This window comes from Geotrypetes seraphini, chromosome 3 (genome assembly GCF_902459505.1).
Source record: "Geotrypetes seraphini chromosome 3, aGeoSer1.1, whole genome shotgun sequence".
Classification (NCBI taxonomy): Eukaryota; Metazoa; Chordata; class Amphibia; order Gymnophiona; family Dermophiidae; genus Geotrypetes; species Geotrypetes seraphini.
In genome coordinates, this window is record NC_047086.1 from 83,172,658 (window position 1) to 83,197,634 (window position 24,977).

The following is a 24,977-nucleotide window of genomic DNA, read 5'->3' on the forward strand; positions in this document are numbered from 1 at the left end:
CCAGTCTAGATGGACCTAAGGTCTGATCCGGTGAAGGCATTTCTTATGTTCTTATGTTATGTTCTTATGGTAGCCGTGGCTGGAGGCATCCAGGAGTGTGTGAATGTCAACACGACATCATGTCGACGTCAGCACATACGCGAAGGCCCTCCAGATGGGCCTTGAGCCACTAGTGGGGGTGCTGGAAGGCAAGATGCACAGAGAAGAGGAGAGGTGATGACGCTGGCTGACTGCCTACAGAATGTGCCTCTCACTGCGAGAGGCATTTCCTGTAGGCACTCGGCCGGCGCTGGTGTCTTGGGGGCACATCTGAAATCTCGGGCGGCACACTAGTGTGCCACAGCACACAGTTTGCGATACACTGACTTTAGGGTCTCCTTTTTCTTCTTCCCTCTACCAAAAGACTGCCAAGGCTGAGAAGTATTTGGACCATGTAGTGAGGAGTGAGTAGGTTAGTGTGTAATTGAGACAGGAGAAGAAATCCTGCAAGTAATTTTTTACCATTTTGGTAGACAATCAGAGGCAAAATACAGCACCTAGCACTTACTATAAAGTATCTCTTGGCTGGAAACTACCTGGGGGTAGAAGACAGAGGAAATATGCCCTGCACAACTTAAGATACAACCAAGGAGAAAAAATAATGTGCTTTACAGATGCAAAGGACAATAAAACAGGAACCAGAAGGGAAAAGATAAAGATCTTACTACAATTCACAGTCAGTGAAAGTAAAGAAAAAAATTCAGACTACCCTACAGCATTTTCATAGAAGAGTTTGTTGCAACTTTTTAAATCCTGTATGTTGGCCTTTTTCTTTGAGTAAACCACAGCAATAAACTGCTATTCATTTATTTGTTAAAACAGAGGTAGGCAATTCCGGTCCTCGAGAGCCGGAGCCAGGTCAGGTTTTCAGGATATCCACAATAAATATGCATGAGATAGATTTGCATCTCAAGGAAGCAGTGCATGCAAATCCATCTCATACATATTCATTGTGGATATCCTGAAAATCTGACCTGGCTCCGGCTCTTGAGGACCAGAATTGCCTACCCCTGTATTTAAAACAATCTATAGCAGGGGTGTCAAAGTCGCTCCTCGAGGGCTGCAATCCAGTCGGGTTTTCAGGATTTCCCCAATGAATATGCATGAGATCTATAAGCATACAATGAAAGCAGTGCACGCAAATAGATCTCATGCATATTCATTGGGGAAATCCTGAAGACCCGACTGGATTGCGGCCCTCGAGGAGGGACTTTGACACCCCTGATCTATAGATTACCTTTCTGACATCTAGAATTATCCAAAGCAGTTATTGTTCAGAGACTGGCTTGGAGAGTTGACTTTGTAATGTGCCTAAGGCGTAGGATTAATTAATTAATTTCTTGAAAAACATTTATATCCCGCACATCCAAAAATTTGTGTGGGTTACCTTATGTCTCCAGGAAAAGGAGGACAGATTGAGATATCTGGGTTTTATATCCATTGCTTTCAAGGAAAGCAAAACCCAGATGGCTCAATCTATTCTCCTTACTTCCATTGCTTTCAACCCAGGGCTCCTTTTACTAAGGTGCGCTAGCGTTTTTAGTGAATGCACAAAATTACCATGCACTAAACCGCACGATATGCTTCTAGAATAACGCCATCTTAATGCTGGCGTTAAGGTCATGCGTGGCAATTTAGCGCATGCTATTCCGCGCGTTAAGGTCCTAATGCACCTTTGTAAAAGGAGCCCCCAATCCATCTTCCTTTTTTTGGAGCCATATGGTAACCCTACTAAGGGACGAAGGAATTTGTACTGCCAAATGAAAATGACAATATTCTACAGAGGTATGGCCTTGTGAGTTAGCTCTATCTCTGCCTAACATTGCACTCCAGTAAGGAGTTTGGAGTTTTCATCTATCCCATTTTTCTTTGCATGAAACTCCCCCCCCCCCCCCCAGCTACTCAGATGCTTAACACAAGATTTTTTTTTTAATGTGTCATACTCTACTAGTGTCCTCTAAAGTGGCTTTGGAGTCTATCAGTTGCTGCAGAATGCAATTATTTAGAAGTTCTGTGGGGGGCTTTAGGTACGATTTATGTTTAAACAATTTTTTTTATTGATGACAAAACCACTTGCAGTACAATAAAACACCATGGTCAACAAAAGTGAAAATGTTGCACAGAGAAAAGAAAATACTGAAATCGAAGTCATCATATTTTCATGGAACAAATGAAGGGGGAAACACCCCCGGAACAACAATGCATAACATAGAGCATATGTAAGACATCGTACCTAAGGTCAGGATCTCCAGCTCCCCCAGCTCTCCCCACCTCCCCCCTTTCCCCCCATCTCTCAGGCTTATCCCCATAGGAACTTTAATCCAGAATATGTAACAACAAGGCATGATTTAATAAAACTTTTTCCCATCTTAGTAAATCAGGACTTTAAAAACCTGGCTTAATCTGCTATTTTTAGATCAAATCATTTCAGATTTTATTGGCTGCATTTTTCACTTGAAATTTGTATTTTAATTGTTCATAGGACAGTCTGAATTATTGTTAAATGTCCAAACTCAGTATTCAGCAGAAAAAAAATGTTGGTTTTGATAGATGTAGAAAACGACTGCATATCACATGTTATAAATTCTGTAACATTCTGTATCCATAAGAAATTATGGATAAGGATATGAGGACTGATGAAGGGTATACTACAGTATTCTATATGAACTTTTATTTCAAAATATTTTATGGATATTAATTGCAATTACAGAAAATATTTCTACCAGTAATAAAGAAACTACAGTACATATATTTTCTGTCTTTTTAACTGAAAGGATTGTAATTTTATTCATTATATTTTGATTTTATTTGCTGTGGTCTGCTTTAAATCCTAGTAATGGGGTAGAAGCAGAATATAAATGACTGTTTAAAAATAAATAAAATTAAATTTGTCTTTTAAACTATTTCTAGGTGGCTTGAATGGCCCTTTCCTAGAAATAAATAACTAGTAAAATATAGTATGTTTGATATACAAAGCTGAAACTGTTGAAATTCAGAGATACTATAATAGAAATGTCCAAAATATCTGGAATCTTTTAGGGCTCCTTTTACTAAGCTGCGGTAGCATTTTTAGCGTGCGCTAACCCCCGTGCTATGCGGAAAAACTAACGCCAGCTCTATAAAGGCAATAGCGTCCAGCGCGCGGGGCATTGTAGTGTGCACTAAGCGCGCGCTAAATCCGCTAGTGCAGCTTAGTAAAAGGAGCCCTTAGTTGAATAAGGACTAAGGGCTCCTTTTACTAAGGTATGCTAGTGTTTTTAGCGCACGCAGGAAATTACCGCGTGCTACGCTTCTAGAACTAACACCAGCTCAATGCTGGCGTTTAGGTCTAGTGCACATGGCAATGTAGCATGCACTATTCCGCGTGTTAAAACCCTAATGTGGCTTAGTAAAAGAAGCCCTAAATTTCAAAGAAAAGCTGAAAAGCTAAGACCAGCTGTGGTTGAAAATTAGCCACAATTGGTAGCTAGTTAGCTGTTGAATGGCTTACTGAATTTATATCTTTGTCCTAAGACCTACTTCCTAATGTCTTACGAATGTTAGACAGGTAGATTCTATCAACAAAATTTCCTCTAATCTCTAATGAAACAAACATCCTCATTTCACCCCCGTTTCTATCTGATTACCACAGAAAATGGACCTCCTCAGTCTCTTCCCTCCTGTCCAATCATCATGGAAGCATGACACCCTTTGCTCCCCAACAACTTCTTCCAGATTTTTTTCTTGCCCCAAAGTAGTGAGATCTCCCTTAGACCCCACCTGTAACTCACCACCCTTCTATAAACGGACGATACAAAACTATTTAGTGGAGCTGGGACTAAAGAGGAATGCGAAGAATTGCAAAGGGACTTGAACAAACTAGGGGAATGGGCGGCAAGATGGCAGATGAAGTTCAATGTGGAGAAATGTAAAGTATTGCATGTGGGAAGCAGAAACCCGAGGTACAACTATACAATGGGAGGGATGTTATTGAATGAGAGTACCCAAGAAAGGGACTTGGGGTAATGGTGGACATGACAATGAAGCCGATGGCACAGTGCGTAGCAGCCGCTAAGAAAGCAAATAGAATGTTAGGTATAATCAAGAAGGGTATTACAATCAGGATGAAAGAAGTTATCCTGCCTTTATATCGGGTGATGGTGCGCCCGCATCTGGAATACTGCATCCAATATTGGTCTCCGTACCTTAAGAAGGACATGGCGTTACTCGAGAGGGTTCAGAGGAGAGTGACACGTCTGATAAAAGGGATGGAAAACCTCTCATACGCTGAGAGATTGGAGAAACTGGGTCTCTTTTCCCTGGAGAAGAGGAGACTTAGAGGGGATATGATAGAGACTTATAAGATCATGAAGGGCATAGAGAGAGTAGAGAGGGACAGATTCTTCAAACTTTCGAAAAATAAAAGAATAAGAGGGCACTCAGAAAAGTTGAAAGGGGACAGATTCAAAACGAATGCTAGGAAGTTGTTCTTTACCCAACGAGTGGTGGACACCTAGAATGCGCTTCCAGAGGGCGTAATAGGGCAGAGTACAGTACTGGGGTTTAAGAAAGGATTGGACAATTTCCTGCTGGAAAAGGGGATAGAAGGGTATAAATAGAGGATTACTGCACAGGTCCTGGACCTGTTGGGCCACCGCGTGAGTGGACTGCTGGGCATGATGGACCTCAGGTCTGACCCAGCAGAGGCATTGCTTATGTTCTTATGTTCTTATGTTTTAAATTGTCAATTGTCTCCATCTTCACCAGCAAGAGAAACATAAAAGCCCTCTTGAGATCACCATGGTTTACCATCTAATGGCACAATGCCACCTACTGATGCATCAATAAGTATAGAGGTCATCTTTCTATGACAATCAGTTAGGAGAGAGAGAGAGAAAGATTGAGGTTTGAATTCTGTAAGCAACACCTGCCATAACAGGCACCTACAAAACGGGCACTTGCTGCATGCACTGACAGGCATTGCTTCGAGAATCGCAGCTCCCAAGGATCCAAAGAGCCGGAAATGTAGGCCGGGGTCCATTTTGAATTGCAGCTATCGTCACCTAGTGATGCTGAAGCTTGGTGCCACCCTTAAACATGCCCATTTCTGGGCTTTGTCATCACTAGGTGATGCTAGGCACCATGGACCTAGGCGCAAGTCTGGGAGACCACCTAGCATTGCTTAATTTTTTGTTTTGATTAGGTTTTAATTGGTTTATATTGGCATGACTAATTATCATGCCATTTAGAACCAATTAAAACCCTTAAGTTAGTTGCTGATAGGTATAATCTAGGAGCCTGCTAGCAACTAACCTTCAGCGGCTTTTTGAGAATCTAGGCCTGAGTGTCCATGTTTCAGTGATGATCATGAAGGAAGAGAGTAGGATTGGGGGTTGTTTCAGAGGCAATCAAATGGAAAGGACATCAAACAGCTTGAAAAAGGTCAGAAGTTCTGCTTTGAAGGATGGTGCAAATCTATGATGATAGACTATGTACATACCCTTTGAGAATCAAATTTATTATTTTTTTAATTAAAAGAATGTGTATTTTGCTTAAAATCTAAGCAAATTACAGCATTTACCTACATAATTCAAAATAACCTAAAAGACATGTCGTCCAAGTGCCGATAATCAAAACAGGTTTTTAGATGTATCCAGAGATTTTTTTTAGGCCTCTGAATCCTGCTGTGTGCCCAGAACTGAAAGGGGCATTTTTGAAGGAGTAGTTAGGGCAGGATGTGGGCAGACCTAGACATAGTTGTACTGCAGAGATAATCAACAGTTTTACGAGACTGCCTAGATGGAACTTATACGTTGTGACTTAGGCAATCTAAAAACAGGTCTAAGTGCCCAGAAGGTATTCAAAGTGACCATATAACCACTGAAGTCACAAAGTACAGACTCCCACAGTGATCACTGACCCCCCGTCATAAAAATCATACTAAAAACATACATACCTACCTCCAGAACATCAGCACCTGGCATAGGAAAGCCAAGTAGAGCTGCACAGAGGTGGCTTAAGTAGTCTGGGGGCTAGGCTAGTAAACCATAAGAGGAGGACCCAGGCTCATAAAACACTCTAACCACTGAATTCATGATGGAAAATGTGAGTCCACCAAACGCCCCCCAAATCCTACTGTACTGCCATAAGAGCTACTGGGGTTGTAGACAGGTGGGTATAGTAGGTTTTGGGGGTGTTATGAGGGGCTCACCATGACCTGCAAGGGAATTATGGTGAGATGTTTATGTGGCACCCTTTTTGTGAAGTTCACAACAGTGCCCTGTAAGGTGCCCCACTACTCTGTTGCCATGTCTAGGTGGCCAGTCCTTCACTTTGCTGACCCCTCCCACATCCAAAAGGTCTTGTTCTAGGAGTCTGGGACTTGGACGATTTTTTGGACGAGAATGTGGTATAAAGATAGATGTACTAGTGGTTTGGATGATCAAATGGCTGGACGTAGAAATAGATTATTATTATTTTTTTTAATTTTGGACATATTTTTTGAGAATGTACTTTAGATGCTGCCAACTTTGGGCGAATAGCGCCCTGGACCCAAAATGGACATAGACATTTATTTTGATTATGCCCTTCCACGCTATCCAGGAGCACAGAATCCTATCATTAGCTAATAATACCAGAAAAAAAAGAGCATGTTAGTTAAAAAACCTACTAAGAAGTAGGAAAAATATATCAGAAAAGTGCTCCAAAGAAACTGGTAACAGAAAACTATCAAAGAAAATAGGGCACTCCTATACCAGGATGAGTGTAGTTGTCTCATTGTTCATGGATGGTGTTTTCCTGGGTCTCAACCTGCTTTTTCCAAGCTATGTCTTAGTTGTATCATGGTAACAGCAGAGATCAAGGCATTTCTGAGTAAGTCCATGGTAATTCCAGACTGGCCCTCACAAACCCATACCACAGAAAGGTGTGTAAAAATGATAGCTGCTAGCCATGTAAGAATAGGAAACATTTTATTAAGGGTCAGATGGTCAGCAGGGAGCTCATGAGCCGAAACAGAAGCCTTTGCTGGATTGTTTTAAATAATATTAAATTTACGGCATAAATGACTTTTAAACTACAATTTTGTGGATACAGATGTAGTTCATATTATTTGTATGTTCAAATAAAAACGACTTATCCCCCATTTTACAAAACCGTAGTGCAGTTTTTAGCGCCGGCTGTGGCGGTAACAGTTGTTACCGCCACAGCCGGTGCTAAAATCTGCACTATGGTTTTGTAAAAGATGGGGGGGGGGAGGGAGTTAATTTCTTCATATTTCAACTGTGATTTGATGTAGGCAAAACTTACTTTAAGCATTTTCTGAAGAAAGATTTAGGGCTCCTTTTATCAAGCCACGCTAGCGGGGTTAACGAACGCGACTTTTCATCACGCGCTAACCCCTGCTCAAGATGAGGCGGTAACGGCTAGCGCATCCGGCAGTTTAGCGCGCGCTATTGCACGCGTTAAACTGCTAGCGTGGCTTGATAAAAGGAGCCCTTAGAATGAGCATGCAAAAGTGCATAATTTGGTCAATAGTAGTTTGTAAAGTTTAAAAAAATAACAATCTATTCTTAAAATTGACACGCTTTAGTATGCTATGTTCTAAGAAGTCCATAAGTATTTCATGGGCTTCTTAGCACCTAGCACACACTGATGTCCATTAGTGTTCACTAAGCTTGCCTTGAGTAAAAGGATCCCTTAGAGATCAAAATCTCATGTGTAATATAATATTGTTATCTAGAATACACTTTCACAAAAACAATACGCAATGTCAAGTGGAAAATAAACAGCACAGCTTAGGCTTGATTATAGTGTGCAGTTAAAAAATGGAGGAAAAAACCTCAGACTGGGACCCTCCCACCTCCACAAAGGTGGTTAACAGGTAGTTAGGCATTAACCTCACTGGCAAAAAAACCTCCGTTGCACTCCAGAATATAAAAACCTTAAGCAGAGCTGTTAGTGCTGAACGACAGAAGAAATGACTTTCAACTTATATTCTGTTGATCGGTACACCAACGGTGGCCAGCGTTTCACAAGTCTGCTACCTCAGGGTGTAACATATCTGATCAAACTTTAATAGGGATGCGTTTTGACGTCCTTATTAAAGTTTGATTGGATACGTTACACCCTGAGGCAGCAGACTTGTGAAACGCTGGCCACCGTTGGTGTACCGATCAACAAAAGATAAGTTGAAAGTCATTTCTTCTATCGTTCAACACTAACAGCTCTGCTTAAGGTTTTTATATTCTGGAGTGCAACGGAGATTTTTTGCCAGTGAGGTTAACGCCTAACTACCTGTTAACCACCTTTGTGGAGGTGGGAGGGTTCCAGTCTGAAGCTTTATCCTCAATTTTTTAACTGCACACTATAATCAAGCCTAAGCTGTGCTGTTTATTTTCCACTTGACATTGCATATTGCTCTTGTGAAAGTGTATTCTAGATACTATTGAGTTTTTCACAAAATCTGTGTTTTTTTAGCTATATAATATTGTTATTACATTTTCCTCCCTTGCAAGTTTGTTTATCTCTAACCCCCTCCTTTACAAAGCCGAGCTAGCGTTTTTAGCGCCGGCCATGGCGGTAAGAACTCTGACGCTCATAGGAATTTTATGAGCGTCAGAGTTCTTACCGCCACGGCCGGCGCTAAAAACGCTAGTGCAGCTTTGTAAAGGAGGGCCTAAGTCAGAAACTCTACATTCCATTTCATCTGGCAAAAAAATCATGTTTATATAAAATTTCTCAGAGCACTGGAAAGAAAATCTGAAGGCCATTCTTTTACATAGCTCTTTTTACCAAGATGAGGAAGATTTTATGTCATGTTAATGGATTTAGTAGAAGGACATTCTGGATATTTAGTATACCTTTCAATCCCAGTAAAAGTTAGCCTAAATTACAATTATTTATTATACAGGGCTGAATTTATGTACATCATTCAGAAGGCCTTGATTTGTTTTGACCATTAAAAAAAAATCATTCAAATTCTTGAAGAAATTAATCAAAGGAGGGAATTTGAAGAAATCTATGGCACTGTATCCAGATTTCTGTCACAAGATATATTGCATAAGATACAATTTGGGAAGAAAGAAAGAGTAACTCCGGGGGTCAGTGTCTTATGTTTCTTTGAACGAGTCTATGAAATGCGCTTTAATCATAAGGAAAAACTAGGTCAGCAAGATCACAGGAAACAAATGGGATTCACTGGCAGTGGTCTGCAACTGGAAACAAATATATTGCATTCATCATTACCCAGGCTGCAGAAAAACAGAAGCCTGACCATTCATCAATTTGTCTATTGGTCAGACACCATTTAAATGAAAGATAGAAAATGGAGGAAGAACCTTTCAGGGTAACAGTCTGACAGCCATGATTATGTCAAGAAAATAATGAGGTGACTAGCACAATTAAGCACTTCTGTTGAGTTGTTGATAATCCTGTATTTGGTACTTCTTTACAAAGCAAAATCTTCTATTACACATGAATATAGGTGCATTCTTAAGAGCTCTAAATTAACCATGCAATAACTTACATTGTGAAGCACAAACACACATTTTATACCACTTTGTTATGTATTCAGGAAAGGCAGTACAGTAAATTAAATTTAATAAACCGTAAACCATTGTTACCTTGGGAGACTAATTTGACACATGGAGGGGCATTTTCAAAAGAACGGCCAAGTCAGATTTGGTACATCTTGCTCATAACGTTAAAAATAAAAAGTCTAGTTCACAGCTGTTCTCAAGCAGGAATGACGTCCAGATTTCCTGTTCAAAAATATGTGAGAAGGACATCCTTAGTCTGGAGTCATCCATCCTAAACAACCATTTTACAATTTGAAACATTTAAATTGTAAATAGGGGAAAACAAACCCAAGTATGTCTGTCTGGCAGAATTCTTATGAAAATGGCCACACAGATGCCCTTATAGAACAGTGGAGTGGACTGTAAACCAAGGGCTCCTTTTACTAAGCTGCATTAGGGCTTTAACGGGCGGAATAGCGCACGCTAAATTGTCATGCTAAATTGCCACGCATTGAGCTGGTGTTAGTTATAGAAGCGTAGCACCAGTTTAGCACGCGGTAATTTCCCACGTGCACTAAAAATGCTAGCGCACCTTCGTAAAAGGAGCCCCAAGTGATACAGGTTCAAATCCCAGAGTAGCTCTATTTTTTGTTTTGTAAATGTCATCCCTCTAAAAACAGTAAAATACCTACTGGAGTTGAATGTACACATTCATGCTTGTGGGTGTCTTATATCTTCAGGTACAGTAAAAATTTTTCTGCTTCTGGAGGGAACCCCAGAAAAAAATTAATAGCTTTGCAGTAGGATTTAAACCTGTGTTCACTGTATTCCTAGTGATTTATCTAGGCCAGGGGTAGCAATTCCAGTCCTTGAGAGCCAAAGCCAGGTCAGGTTTTCAGGATATCCACAATGAATATTTGAGATGCAAATCTATCTCATGCATATTTATTGTGGATATCCTGAAAACCTGACCTGGCTCCGGCTCTCGAGGACCGGAATTGCCTACCCCTGATCTAGGCTACTTTCTAACTTATTTGCTGCTTTGTTCAGAATGTCCATAATGCCTGCAGTTGACATAGACCCAGGTTTTCTTTTCTGGCTTCACTTTCAGGGGAGAGTGTTATATGTTAGGAGTCACTGCCCTGGAAAAGGATCTAGGTGTCATTGTTGAGGATACGCTGAAACCCCTCAGCTCAATGTGTGGCGGCGGCTAAGAAAGCAAATAGAATGTTAGGAATTATCAGGAAAAGAATGGAAAACAAAGATGAAAATGTTATAATGCTCTTCTATCACTCTATGGTACGGCTGCAACATGAATACTGTGTGCAATTCTTGTCGCTGTATCTTCAAAAAGATATAGTGGAATTAGAAAAGTTTGGAATGACTTCCCTATGAGGAGAGGCTAAAGTGGCTAGGGTTCTTCAGCTTGGAGAAGAGACGGCTCAAGGGTGATATGATAGAACAGTGGTTCCCAACCCTGTCCTGGAGGAACACCAGGCCAATTGGGTTTTCAGGCTAGCCCTAATGAATATGCATGAAGCAAATTTGCATGCCTATCACTTCCATCATATGCAAATCTCTCTCATGCATATTCATTAGGGCTAGCCTGAAAACCCGATTGGCCTGGTGTTCCTCCAGGACAGGGTTGGGAATCACTGTGATAGAAGTCTATAAAATGTGGAGTGGAAAGGGTAGATGTGAATCGCTTGTTCACTTTCCAAAAATACTACGGTAGGACTAGGGGGCATGTGATGAAGCTACTAATTAGTAGATTTAAAACAAATCAGAGAAAATATTTCTTCACACAATGTGTAATTAAACTGTGGAATTCATTGCTGGAGAATGTGATAAAATCAGTTAGATAAGCAGGGTTTAAAAAAGGTTTGGATAATTTCCTATTTTTAAATATATCTTTATTGATTTTTAATCAAAGACAGTGCCATACAAATAAAAGAACAATGATTATTACATACAATGCATTATTAGCTATACAGGTAATATATATATCATTCAAGATTTTCAGATTCCCTACATTTAATAATAACATAACATAATATATAAAGTAAATGAAAATAAAATAAGTTACCCAAATGTCACCATCAATATTTAATCCCCACCCTCCAACCCCCCTCCCCCCCAGGATGTGTAAAGGTAATTGAACAGAAGGAAAGAAAAGATTTAAAATACATTATTATTATAATTATACAAATTTAGTCAATGGGTTCCAAACTTTATCAAATACACTACTAAAACCCCTACATTCCACATTAATTCTTTCATATGTGTACGTTGTACACAAATTCACCCACCAAAAAGTGTAACTTTTTCTGTCATGGTTTTTCCAGTTACTCGTAATCAATTGAACAGCTATGCCTGTCATGATCATAAAAAGACATAGTAACATAGTAACATAGTAGATACTCCACTGGTCACCTCCGATGTTTTAGAGAGGGTACCGTTAACTACCACCCTCTGAAGTCTGCCACTCAGCCAGTACTGGAAGTACTTAGCTTCTCCGTGTGAGAACAGCCAGCAAATGATGAACAGTATTGGATTTTTGAACTCCAAGCTTTGACCCCCAATGGACATAACGATTACATCGAATGGCAATATACTTATTAGTATTAGTTGTTTTGGGGTCTCGTTTAGCCTGTACTGTCACTTTCGTGGCAACTTACTTACATTTTTTTCAGTGTTTTTATTTGTTTATTTTTCTGAATGGATGTGGAACCGGTGAGTCAGCTGACTTGTCAGCTGACTTATTCAACCAATCATACTTGTGTCTGCAGTTTAAATCGGAGGCGTCCTCTTCGGTTGAGTGCCATTTTCTACCTCGCTTTCCAAGCTGTGTCGGAGGAATTGAGAGACTCAGCGCAGTCCAGTTGTTCCTGAAGAAGGGGGTGTGCACCCCCGAAACGGAGTCCTGTTGGACGAAGTCATCATTTGCTGGCTGTTCTCACACGGAGAAGCTAAGTACTTCCAGATTGTGTTTGGCTTGGTTAGATTTGGACACTTGTTTTTCCTTTTGGCCCCCTGGATAGGGGATAGAGACAAACTCAAACTTAGTCACCAGAGTGCGTTTTTTGATTTATTCACATATAATTTTTCACACACTGCATGTGTTGGGTGCACTTTATTTATTCACTCACACGGAGAGAGCCCGGGGATGTTTCACAGTTAACACTCTTCTGGGTGTAAGCCAGTGACAGCCTTTCCTCTGGGAATTCCCAGCGGTGGCTGTGTGACTGAGGGCTCTCCCGTTTTAATAATTTTTGTTAAAGCTAGCTGTGTTCTTTGCTTGTCTTTGTCTCTCCCCCCTATCCATTTTTTATTCTTGGGGTTTGGGAGGTTTTGGCTTGTCTTAGAAAACCAAATGATATAGCTGGGTGGGTTTTTCAAAAAAAAATGTTTGGACAAGTTCTTATATGAAAAGGCCATAGTCTGCTATTGAGATAGACATGAGGGAAGCCACGGTTCATAGCCAGTTGCGCGCAAGACAAAAGCGCGAGGACATACGGGCGCTCAATTATCATGCGCTGAGTTGTCTTCGCGCATTTGTCAGCGCGCGTTTGTCTTGCGCGCATTAGATTTGCCACCGGAAGCCACTGCTTGCCCTGGATCGGTAGCATGGAATGTTGCTACCATTTGGGTTTTAGCCAGGTACTAGGGACCTGGATTGGCCACAATGAAGACGGGATACTGGGCTAGATGGACCATTGGTCTGATCCAGTAAGGCTATTCTTATGTCCTAACTTTGCTTGCTTAACCAGTTAGTGGACTGAATGTCACTGCCAATCAGTTAAGTGCTGTCTCTGCCTGTGGACTGCATTGCCATGAAGCAAACGGTGTCACAGTGGTCATGGCTGATACTCAGCAGCACTGCCCAGTTAACTTCTGCCGAATATCAGTGGATGACTAGCTCAGCAGGTTTTAACTGGGTAGGCAATTCTCCTGCTCGGTTAAACCCTTTTAAATACTGTATCCCTTTTATTATTTATCCCCTCTAGTGTATATCTAGGTCCTTAACCCTTTCAGGACCAAGGGACATATTTGTCCCATAACTTTAAAATCCTATAAATTTTGATTGGGATAGTCTACAGTTCTAAATTTGATATGTACGGATTCCATAGGATACTGCCTTTATGTAAACAAACTGGTTCCGACATTCATTCATTAGCGTCGTTGCCAGATTGACGAGAAGATTCACTTGCCACACTGTCCATAAGCCAGAAGTTTGATTTTTTTAAAAAAAAATTATGATATTTCACAAAAAAAAATCAATTTTTTGGCATCTGCAAGTCCTTTTTACCATAAAAATGTCGTCAAAACCACAAAAATTGGCCTACGATCCTTATGGTCCTGAAAGGGTTAAGTTTCATTTCATCAGGCTTTAGATAGATGTTCGACAATGGTTTCTACAAAAGCATGATTGCCTCATTTTTTCCTCTCCTGACACATCCTAGCTTTCTATTGGTCCTTTCCAGTATTGCTTCAGTTTCAGTGATTCTTCATATGATAGATGTCTCCTAGATATTTAATACTGACCTACGGGGAAATGAGATCCAACAGACTTAGGAGAAAGGTGGACTGAGAGTGATCTATAATGAAGCTCGCAGGCATGGCTGCCCAACCTGAAATAGTTGATGATGATGAAAATGTTTCCTGTAGCTTTGCCAGTGGTTTAAATTTCTTAGGAAAGGTTAAACTGTTGCTTTTCTTAATAGGATAATTTAACCCTTTGTAACACTCAACAATAGTCATTAAGTTAATTGAGTATTACAGAACGCAGAACACTTACAGATATTTTGCTTAAGATCCCAGGGGAATACGTGTATATTTTCCAAATAATTCAAGCATGTTAACTGGATCGGCATAGCTCTCTAAGAAAAACCACCCTAATAGAGTCATAGGAAGAAAGAGAACACAGTTTGTCTCCCAGACAACATAAGAATATATGAGTGTTCTGATTTAAAACTTAGTAACCTCCCCTTTCACTAAACTGTAATAGCAGTTATTAGCAGTGTAGGGAGCCGCGTTGAATGCTCTGTGTGGCTCCCGATGCTCAAAGGAACTCTATGAGGTTCGGGAGCAGCGCGGCTCCCTGCGCTAATAACTGCTATCGTGGTTTAGTAAAAGAGGGGAATATGCATAGTTCATACTGTGCAGTGCTATCAAATCCACAGTATCATAGGCAGTGGAACTCTTTTTGTTTGGGGGGGCCCGCAAGATCTGCCCCAGACCCAACCCCCATAATAGTACTAATTGTAATACAATTTTTTCCCATTCATTTTTCATATATACACACAATACAATCTTATTAACCATACAATTATTAACAATGGTTAACCACAAAATTAAACTACGCAAAGCACAGTGTATGTTTCTCAACATTCATTCCTACCAGAACACCTGGCCTTGGTCACACATACAGAACACAGATAACCCCTATGCAAATACAGGACCAGAAACTAAAGTACTAATATATATAAACAAAACCCTAAGATGCAAAAACTCTGCATGCAGTACAACCCCCAGAGAAATAAAAACATGCATTTCTTCCTGAACAGTGCAAAATATAGACAGCAGACGTCATTTCTCAAAACTGACACAATTCAATCACTAAATTGAAAATAAAATCATTTCCCCTACCTTTGTTGTCTGGTGATTTTGGTTTTCAAACCTTCTTTTTCCAGTCTCTGGCTGCATTTCCTTCTATCTGTGCTCTTAACTGTGTATCCAGGGCCACCTTATCTATTTGATGTTTTTCTCTCCTTCACTTTCTGCCATCCATCCATCTTTGATCCAAACAGATCCATCTTTAGCATTAACTTTTAAAATTCTGCTTTCTTCTCAAAATCTACTTTTCCATCCCTTCCCTTCCCATCTATCCATGTGTACCCTCTGTCTCCCTCTCCATGACTATGCACCATCTCATCCCTCTCCCATGACCAGCCATCTCTGTCTTCCCCCTTCCCCACTCATATGGTCCGGCATCTTTCTCCTTTCCTTCCCTTAGCCTGGAATCTCTTTCCTCTCCCATGGTCTGGCATATCTCTCTCCTTCTCTCCCTCTTCCTGAGGTCTAATATCTCTCTCCTCTCCTTTCTGCGGTCTGGCATCTCTCTCTCCCCTCCTTCCCTTCCAATCTGTGGTCTGGCATCTCTCTCTCTCTCTCTCTCTCTCTCTCCTTCCCATTACAGTGGTCTAACATCTCTCCCTTCTTTGGGTCATCTCTCCTCCCTCCCAGTGTAACATTTCTCCCTCCTTCCTCTCCACCACTAGCATGTCCAACAATTCTCCCTATTTCTTCCTTTCCCCGTATACATCATCTCTCTTTCCCTCTCACGCCACACACCTATGTCCAATTCTCTGTTCCTTTTTCCTCCCCCACTGGCAGCATTTCTTCTCTCTCTTCTACCTGTGCAGCATCTCTCTTTTCCTCCTTTCCTAACCCCCCTCCCCCCATGCATTTGTCCTTCCCAACCCTCTCCCAGTAAGTGCAGTATCTGTCTTTCCCAACCCCCTGAGCATCTGTATTCCCAACTCCCTACCCCCTGCACCCAGCCACCCCTCCCCTGTCAGACTCTATACCCAGCCAGCCCCTATCAGACTTTGCACCCAGCCAGCCACCCCCACCCCATCAGCCTCTGCACCCAGCCACCCCGTCAGACTTTGCACCCAGCCAGCCACCCCATCACTCTGCACTCAGCCAGCCACCCCCACCCCATCATCACTCTGTATCCAGCCAGCCAGCCAGCCACCCCACCCCATAAGACTCTGCACCCAGCCACATCCGTCAGACTCTGCATCTGGCCAGCCATCCCCCTGTCACTCTGCAACCTCCCTATTAGACTCTGCACTCCTCAGCTACCCCATCAGACTCTGCACCCCCAGCCACTCCCCCGTCAGACTCTGCACCTCCCAACCACCCCCATCAGACTCTGCACCCCCGTCAGACTCTACACACCCCAGCCACCCCGTCAGACTCTGCACCCACAGCCACCCCCCTGTCAGACTCTGTACCCTCTGTCAGACTCTGCATCCAGCCAGCCCTTGTCAGACTCTGCACCCAGCCAGCCATCCCCCAGCAGGCTCTCCTCTCTCCCCCTATCCTTTCGTCCAATTGCATCCCCTCCCCGTCCCTCTCCCTCCCTCCTCGCTCATTCGCTCGCTCACTGTGCACCCTGCCCTGTCATCCTACCTCCTCTGGTCTGGTTGCAGCTGCTTTCTTCTGCCGCTGGGTGGCAATGAGCAGGAGCACACTTTGACGCTCCTGCTCAGCGCTCAGCGGCTTCTTTGATTGGCTCCCATGAATTCTCACGAATCATGAGAATTCACAGGAGCCAGTCAAAGAAGCCGCTAAGCACTGAGCAGGAGCGCCACAGCGTGCTCCCGCTCATTGCCACTCAGCGGCAGAAGAAAGCAGCTGCAATTGACTGGGTGAGCAGCGGAGCAGGAGCCAGAAAGCTCACTCCTGCCCGCTGCACTTCTTGACCACCAGGGATTAAATGTCAATTTAAAAGTGGCAATTTTGGAGGAGGCCACGGCCTCTGTGGCCCCCTCTGTTCCGATACCTATGCACAGTATAACAACATTGTGCATAATAAACTTTTCAATTATGCCCAAAAGTCAGCACTGCAAAACCAAATGTATCATCCCTTAAATCTGATGCCTTAGATCAGCAGTTCAAAACCAAAATGATAAAAAGCAAGGTCTCAGCTTGTTTTATCTGGAGGAGAGGAGCATTGTCTTAATTTTGCAAGGACTTCCTAAGAAGAAAATTGTAAGGCCTTGACCCTTGGAGTGGGATAGTAAGCTCTGAATAAACTTGGGAACTTGGAAGGTCCTCTTTTACTAAGTTGTGATAGAGGTTTCTACTGCGGCCTGGAGCGCTAAATGCACCGACGTTGCTCTTACGTTCAAATGAATTCTATGAGCATTGGAGCACCGTCGGAGCATTTAGCGCTCCAGGCTGCGGTAAAAACTCTGCCCTATTTATGTGCTACTAGTTCCTTGATGATTCACACCATAAATAATGTGTCAGTAGGGTTCTTTTGAACTTTTGTCTTTAATTGGTCACTGTGGTTTGACAGATAACTGAACACTGTGTTTATCCTGATGCCTAAAAGAAAACTCCAGTGAAGATTTCTTTCTCTGGTAGTCCCGTCAAGCACCTCTTCTGGACTAAGGGGGGAAATCAGCCCTGCTCTTTTTATGTGCTGCTAGTTCCTTGATGATTCACACTATTTAGCTTTAGGTCTCCCTTTTCTCAAATTTGTAAGCAATTTCCTAGCAAAGTCTTACCAGTGAAGATCTTTATGTCTCTAGTAGTCCTCTCACAGCACTAGGACTTCTAGGAGATTAATGTCCTCCACTTCTCTATTAATCTTTGGACAATTGTAGGATTCCTTAATACCCGTGGGGGAGTAGCATAGTAAATGACAGCAGAAATGGTCCATCCAGTCTTCCCATTAATTATACCTACTACAAATACATGATTAAATTAATTTGTCTCTTCTTTCATATTTCAGAGTCATAGACTGTAAAGTCCACCTGGTATTGTGCTAGGTTCCAAATGCGGAAGTTGTTGTCCAAGCTCACCCCAGCCTATCCAACCATCCAGTTTGCAGGATATCTACCATCAAGTCTGACCAGTAACATCCTCATGTTCCAAGTTATTGGAGTTCCCATTGATGCCCTCCCCAGCTCATCTTACAACAAATCACCACATATGGGACACAGACCTTGCAAGTCTGTCCAGTACGAGCCTTACTTCTCTAATTTACATCCTTAGTTTTCTAATTAGAGATCCTCTATGTTTATCCCAAGCTTTTTTGAATTCCATCACCGTTTTCCTCTCCACCACTTCCCTCAGGAGGGCATTCCAGGCATCTACCATCCTCTCCATGAAAAATAATTTCCTAACGTTGCTCCTGAGTCTTCCTCCCTGCAACCTCAAATTAAGCCCTCTAGTTTTACCATTTTCTCTTCTCTGAAATAGATTTGGTTCTATATTAATACCTTTCAAGTAGTTAAACATCTTTATCATATCTCCTCTGTCTCTCCTCTCCTCCAGAGTATACAGTACATATTTAGGTCTTCCAGTCTCTTCTCATACTTCTTTTGGTTCAAACCCCTTACAGTAGATTGACATATTCAAATAACTATTTTTTAGGTCCAAAACAAAAGAAACATTGACTTCTGGTTCAAGAAAAATCAAAGCTATTGTGGAATTGTGCACCGGTCAGATGTGGTCCTTGAATTTAGGGTACAACACAAAGGGCTCCTTTTACTATACTGCGATAGCGGTTTTAGCATGCGCTAAATTGGCATGCGTGCTAGACGCTAATACCAGCATTAGTTCTAGCCACGTAACGTGGGTTAAGCGCGCTAAAATCCTGCACATGCTATAAACGCTATCGCATTTTAGTAAAAGGAGCCCAAAGTCTTCATGCCTTTGTTTTTTACAGCTATAATAAGTGAAACGTCTGGGCTACGGGATTCAGAGACAATCCCTGCCTATGTAAGTTCCTCCAGATGCCTCCTCACATATGCCAAGTTTCTAGGGACTATCTCTTTTGACCCTTTCCAAATGGGTTTGTAACCCTACATTCTACTCCGACAATGAGAACATGCTGACTCAGTGTGCCAACTTTTGATGCAATCAAGTCCTCTAATATGGAGGGACTAAGGATTCCTAAGACTTGAAAGCATTGAGATCAATTGTCTATGTTCTCCCTTTTTTGGTTCAGGTCTCTGCACAACCTTGCTCTCTGTAGCTATTTTAAGTTTCAAGTTTTATTTTAGTTTGATGAATCACTTATTTAGTTATACTAAGCGAGATACAACAATAATAAAAAATATAAGCATATATTTAGACATATCATTTAAAATTTAAAATAATGGGCTAGACCAACAGACTTACAGACTAATCAATACACAAGGTAAAAAGGGACAGAACTACAATTCAGTGGCGTACCTAGCATATGTGACACCTGGGGCCCATCATTTTTTGACACCCCCCATCTGTACGAAAAACATGATTTTTAGTAACAAGCCACATGTCACACATGAGTACCTAGGAAAAGGCAGCATCTTACATACTGCAGTGAGCAGTACAACATCAATACACCCATTATAAACAAGCCAGACTAGTACAGATCAATCCTGCAGTCAAGCCTAACAAAAAACCATGTCTTTCGAACACACAAAACACAGAAAACACCTTCGCCTAGTATGGAATATGTAATCACAAAGTAACCCCTCCCTCTTTTACAAAACTGTAGTGTGGATTTTAGCCACTGTGGTAACAGCTCTGACGCTCATAGAATTCTGAGCATCAGAGCTGCTACCACTACGGCTGGCGCTAAAAAACGTTGCACAGTTTTGTAAAAGGGGGGATAAAATAGAAATACATAGACAAAGGTTAAATTGAACCAGTAAGAAGCTGGACTCTGCATACAGTGCACCACAGAAACAGTGACACATGTCTCCTAAAGCAATAAATAAATAGAAATTTTTTTTCTACCTTTGTCTTCTGTGGTTTCTGCTTTCCTCATCTTCTTGTAATTCTCTTCCTTCCACTGTCTGCTGTCTCTCTTCCCCTATATGGCATCTTCTCTCCTTCTATGCCCCTTCCAGAAACTGTATGCCTCCCCCTTCCATCTCTCCTTGGTCTGGCATCTCTCTCCTCTCCTTCCCTCTCCCACACCTTTCCTCTGCAATCCCTTTCCCTTTTTTCCCTCATTTTCCTTTTCAATTTATTTTCTGCATCTGTCTAGATTATGTTCTTACTACCCTCTTATCAATGTCCTTTTTACTGTCTATCTAAAGCTTGCCACCTCTTTCCCTCACCCCTCCAGTGTTTCCCTAACTCAATCCTTTTCTCCCCATCATGTGCCCTCTTTTTATTTATCCCCTCCTTCTATCATGTACCCTCTTTCTCCAACCCTTCCATCTAGTACCTTCTCCTCTCTCTATCCAGTTCCATCCAGCGTTTGCTCCCCTCTTTCTCTCCTCCCATTTCCTTCCTGCATTTGCTCCCTTATCTCTCCCATCTGCACTTCCTTCCAGCATAGGCACCCCACTACTATCCAATGACTGTCCTTTCTCTCGCCATCCACTCCTCTTCAATCAGCATCTGCCCCCTTTCTTTCCCTCCAATATCCTTCCCCCTTATGTCTCTCCCCTTTCTCTTTACATCAATTCTATCAGCACCACCCTTCCATTCCACCCTGCCCTCTTTCTTTCCCTCAACCACTCTTCTATTCCAGCAATCCTGCTCCTTTCTGTCCCTTCATGCAGCAAGGTCCCACGATGACTGTAGCTGCCGGCTGCTAGTCCACCCCACTCCGACGTACTTGCTCTGGAGCAGACTCAGCAACCGCAAACTGGAAGGTCCCACAATGACTCGTCTGCTGGCTCTGCTCCGGCAGACGCAGGGAGTTATGGCAAAGTCTTGCTATGACTGCATCTGCCGGGTCCACTCCCTCCGATGTAACTTACTTCTTCCAGAGCAGAGCCGGCAGACGAGTCATCGCGGGACCTTCCTGCATCTCAGCGCGGCTGCCGATTCTGCTGCAGAGAAAGTAAGTCAGAGGTAACGTGACCATTTATTTTTTTCATCAAAAGGGGACATCTATTAATTGACTGTGCATTCTTTCTTTCATTTCTTTCTTTCTGCACTCAGGCCCAACAATTGTCCCTTTCTATTCCCTCCCTCCTTCCTTCCCATGTCTTTAGTGCCCCCAGTACCTCCTTCCCGTGTTCTTGGTGCCCCCAGTGCCTCCTTCCTGTGTCCTTGGTGTCCCCAGTGCCTCCTTCCCATGTCCATGGTGCCCCCAGTGCCTCCTTCCTTTGTCCATAGTGCCCCCAGTGCTTCCTTCCTGTGTCCATGGTGCTCCCAGTGCCTCCTTTTCATGTCCTTAGTGCCCCCAGTGCCTCCTTCCTGTGTCCATGGTGCCCCCAGGGCCTCCTTCCCGTGTCCTTAGTATCTCCAGTGCCTCCTTATGTCCCCCCCACTGCCTACCAGATTTTGTCCACCCCCAAAGCCAGCCTGCCTGTCTGCATACCTATCTCCCTCCCTCCCTGCTTCACTAAAGCCAGCCAGCTTGCCTGCCTACATCATGCCCTCCCTGCCGCGGAAAAAAGAAAAAAAAAAGCACCTCTCTCCTTCCTTTTCCCCGGTCTGCGCCTGCAATCTTACCTTCCCCCGCCGACAAGAAGTTTTTCTGACATCGGAGAGGACGTTCCGGGCCAGCCAATCACTGCCTGGCTGGCCCGGAACGTCCTCTCCGATGTCAGAATTGACGTCGGAAAGACTTCTTGTTGGCGGGGGGAGGTAAGATTGTAGCGGTGTGGGTCGGGGGATAGGAAGGGCAGGAGGACCCGGACCTGGATGGCTGTGTACCCCCCCAAGCCGTTCACCTGGGGCGGACCTCCCCCCCCGCGTCCCCCCACTTGGTACGCCACTGCTACAATTCAATGCTTTAAAGTACAGAGGAGAACCATAAATGGAAAGAACATTAGGGAGGAAAAAGTGGAAACCTGGAAGGAGACTATTGTAACATTTGAACATAATTTAAAGATTAAAAGCATCTTTAAAAAGGAAACTCTTTAAGTTACTTTTAAAACGACTCAAATCATTTTCCTCTCTTACATGCTGAGGCAAAGTGTTTCAAAGTTGTGGCCATCACTGAAAACATATCATGTCGTCGGATTTCAATAACTTTCAAAGAGGGAGCTACTATGAGCTTTTGATTAGTGGACCGGAGAGAATGCGACACACTATAAGGGATAAGTAATTTATTAATGAATTGAGGTTCATTAGTGAAAAGGGTTTTAAATACTAAGAGCAAAATTTTAAAAGTAATATGATGGTTAATTGGGAGCCAGTGAGATTTAATCAGAAAAGGAGTGACATGATCATATTTTTTACCGTTATGAATAACATCTGGCAATATATGAATAGGATGATTAGACTAATTTTTCATTTTAACAAACACCTTCTGTGTGTTATCAATTCTGTGTATAAATAATAGTGATAAGTAATTTTCTCCTATCAATAAAAATCTCTGCAGTTCCATTTAGTCTTCTAGATAAAATTGTTGCTTGGTTACCCACTGGTGTATTATATTAGAGTTTGTAACTTTTGCACTCCAGTGATGACAGTGTAATAGCCCTTGGATTTATTTCCCTGTATCAGAGGACATACAGTGTAAATTTTCACCTAAGGCAATGGAAGTTGTCCAAAATCATTAAACCTATGAGTATGGGAATCATGATTTGAACACTGGCTTTATTGTGTCTCACATACTGCTCTGCCTAGGCTACTCTTCCACTTTTCATGACCTTAGGACAAGGCTGAAATCAGCTGCTTAACACAGCTCTTGAAAGATAGCAAGGCTTAGAATTAGACCCTGGAAGGTTTATAGTATAATTAAGGTGACGTAATGTTACTGAATGATTGATCTACAGAGGCTACTGCACTCCAGGGTGAAAGTTTTCGCTTTCAGTTCAAACCTCCTTCAAACGTACTCATCGACTAACCACTTCTTAATATCTAAATCATTAACTTCTCTCATTGAAAGGGCAAAGCTGGTGTCAATTTTAGTTTCAGTCCATATTGTTTGCCAAGGGACTAAAACAAAGCATTCTTTGTGGTGATTCTGATTTCTCCAAAATGATTTTTAAAAAATCTGAAGACATGTTCTTTTGTACTTATAATCAAGCTGATATAGCTTCTCTTTCAAACTGTGAAGCTTTAAAGGAAACTCCAAATGGAGTTATTACTAGTCACAATGCAGGTAAAACAAATGTTAAGATTGGGGAATTCAAAGAGATGAAAGACAATATTAAGAGGCATATGTGCTGAAGTGTTTTATTTTGGATAATATATTTAAATTCAATAAGTTTTATAAGATTTTATGGTAAAGATATAATACAGTCAAAACTCAGATATTGTGAAAAGTCAACAATAATATCTGAACACTTTCACTAAGAAAGATGCACGTCAAGTGGTGTATTGATAACACAGATCAGGCTTTAATGACAAACAGAGGAAAAAGAACATAAGAACATAAGAATTGCCTCTGTCGGGTCAGACCGGAGGTCCATCGTGCCCGGCAGTCCGCTCACGCGTCGGCCCCTCAGGTCCAGGACCTGATAGTGCTCATACCCTAAAACTGTCATACGCTTTTCGCTTATGTCCTGTAGAGTAACCTTCTATCTATACCCTGTAATCCCCTTCGCTTCCAGGAAGTCATCCAGTCCCATTTTGAAACCCAGTATTGTACTCTGTTCTATTACCTCATTTGGAAGCGTGTTCCAGGTGTCCACCACCCTCTGAGTGAAGAAAAACTTCCTTGCATTCGTTTTGAATCTGTCCCCTCTCAGTTTTTCTGAATGACCTCTTGTTTTTGTTGTCCCCGCTAGTCTGAAGAATCTGCCACTCTCTACCTTCTCTATGCCTTTCATGATTTTATACGTCTGTATCATATCTCCTCTCAGTCTCCGCTTTTCCAGGGTAAAGAGCCCCAGTTTGTCTAACCTTTCGGAATATGAAAGGTTCTCCAAGCCTCAGACAAGAGCCCTCCCACCTCCACAAATGGTGGTATAACGGTGGTTAAGCGTTCACCTCATTGGCAAAAAACCTCCTGTACATAAAAAAAGCACTGTGCTGTGTTACACTTTGCTTATATAAGCAAAGTGTAACACAGCACAGTGCTTTTTTATGTAAAGGACGCTTAACCACCATTTGTGGAGGTGGGAGGGCCCTTGTCTGAGGCTTTTTCCTTCGTTTGTCATTAAAGCCTGACCTGTGTTATCAATACACCACTTGACGTGCATTTTTCTTAGTGAAAGTGTTCTGATATTAAAGATATAATACAGTGCCATTGACTAAACCAATAGTCAATAATCAAATAGTACAAACAAAGTCAATAAAACCTAACGATACGGTCTTTGGTGACTAATATGCTGTTAACAAATAACAATTGTTGTTACAAATGATAGAAGTATAACTGGGACAAGTTGGAATAGAAAGCGTGATGAGACTATTAGTACAATTATGAACAGTAGATGTGGAACCATCAGCACATTAGTTATGTTTAAATGAAAAATGTGAGATGTCCAGCAAGAGGGACTAAAGCTTTTCAAAGGATTTAATAGTATTTTTATGCTCAGATTTAATAGTATTCTTATGCTCAGATTTTGCTGTCAAAACACAATGAGGGGTATAATAATAATAAAAAAAAAACATTTAAGTTCCCTTTTGGCCTAAAGCCCTAAACGCTGAAAGTAGCAGCAGGGAAAATGTCCATTGTCAAAAAAACAACCAAACAATCAAAAATGAGGGGTTTTTTTTGAGAATGGTCTACCTCTACGTTCAGCAGTTTAAACGGCCAGCCCATCACTACATCTAAACTTACAACACATCATCAAC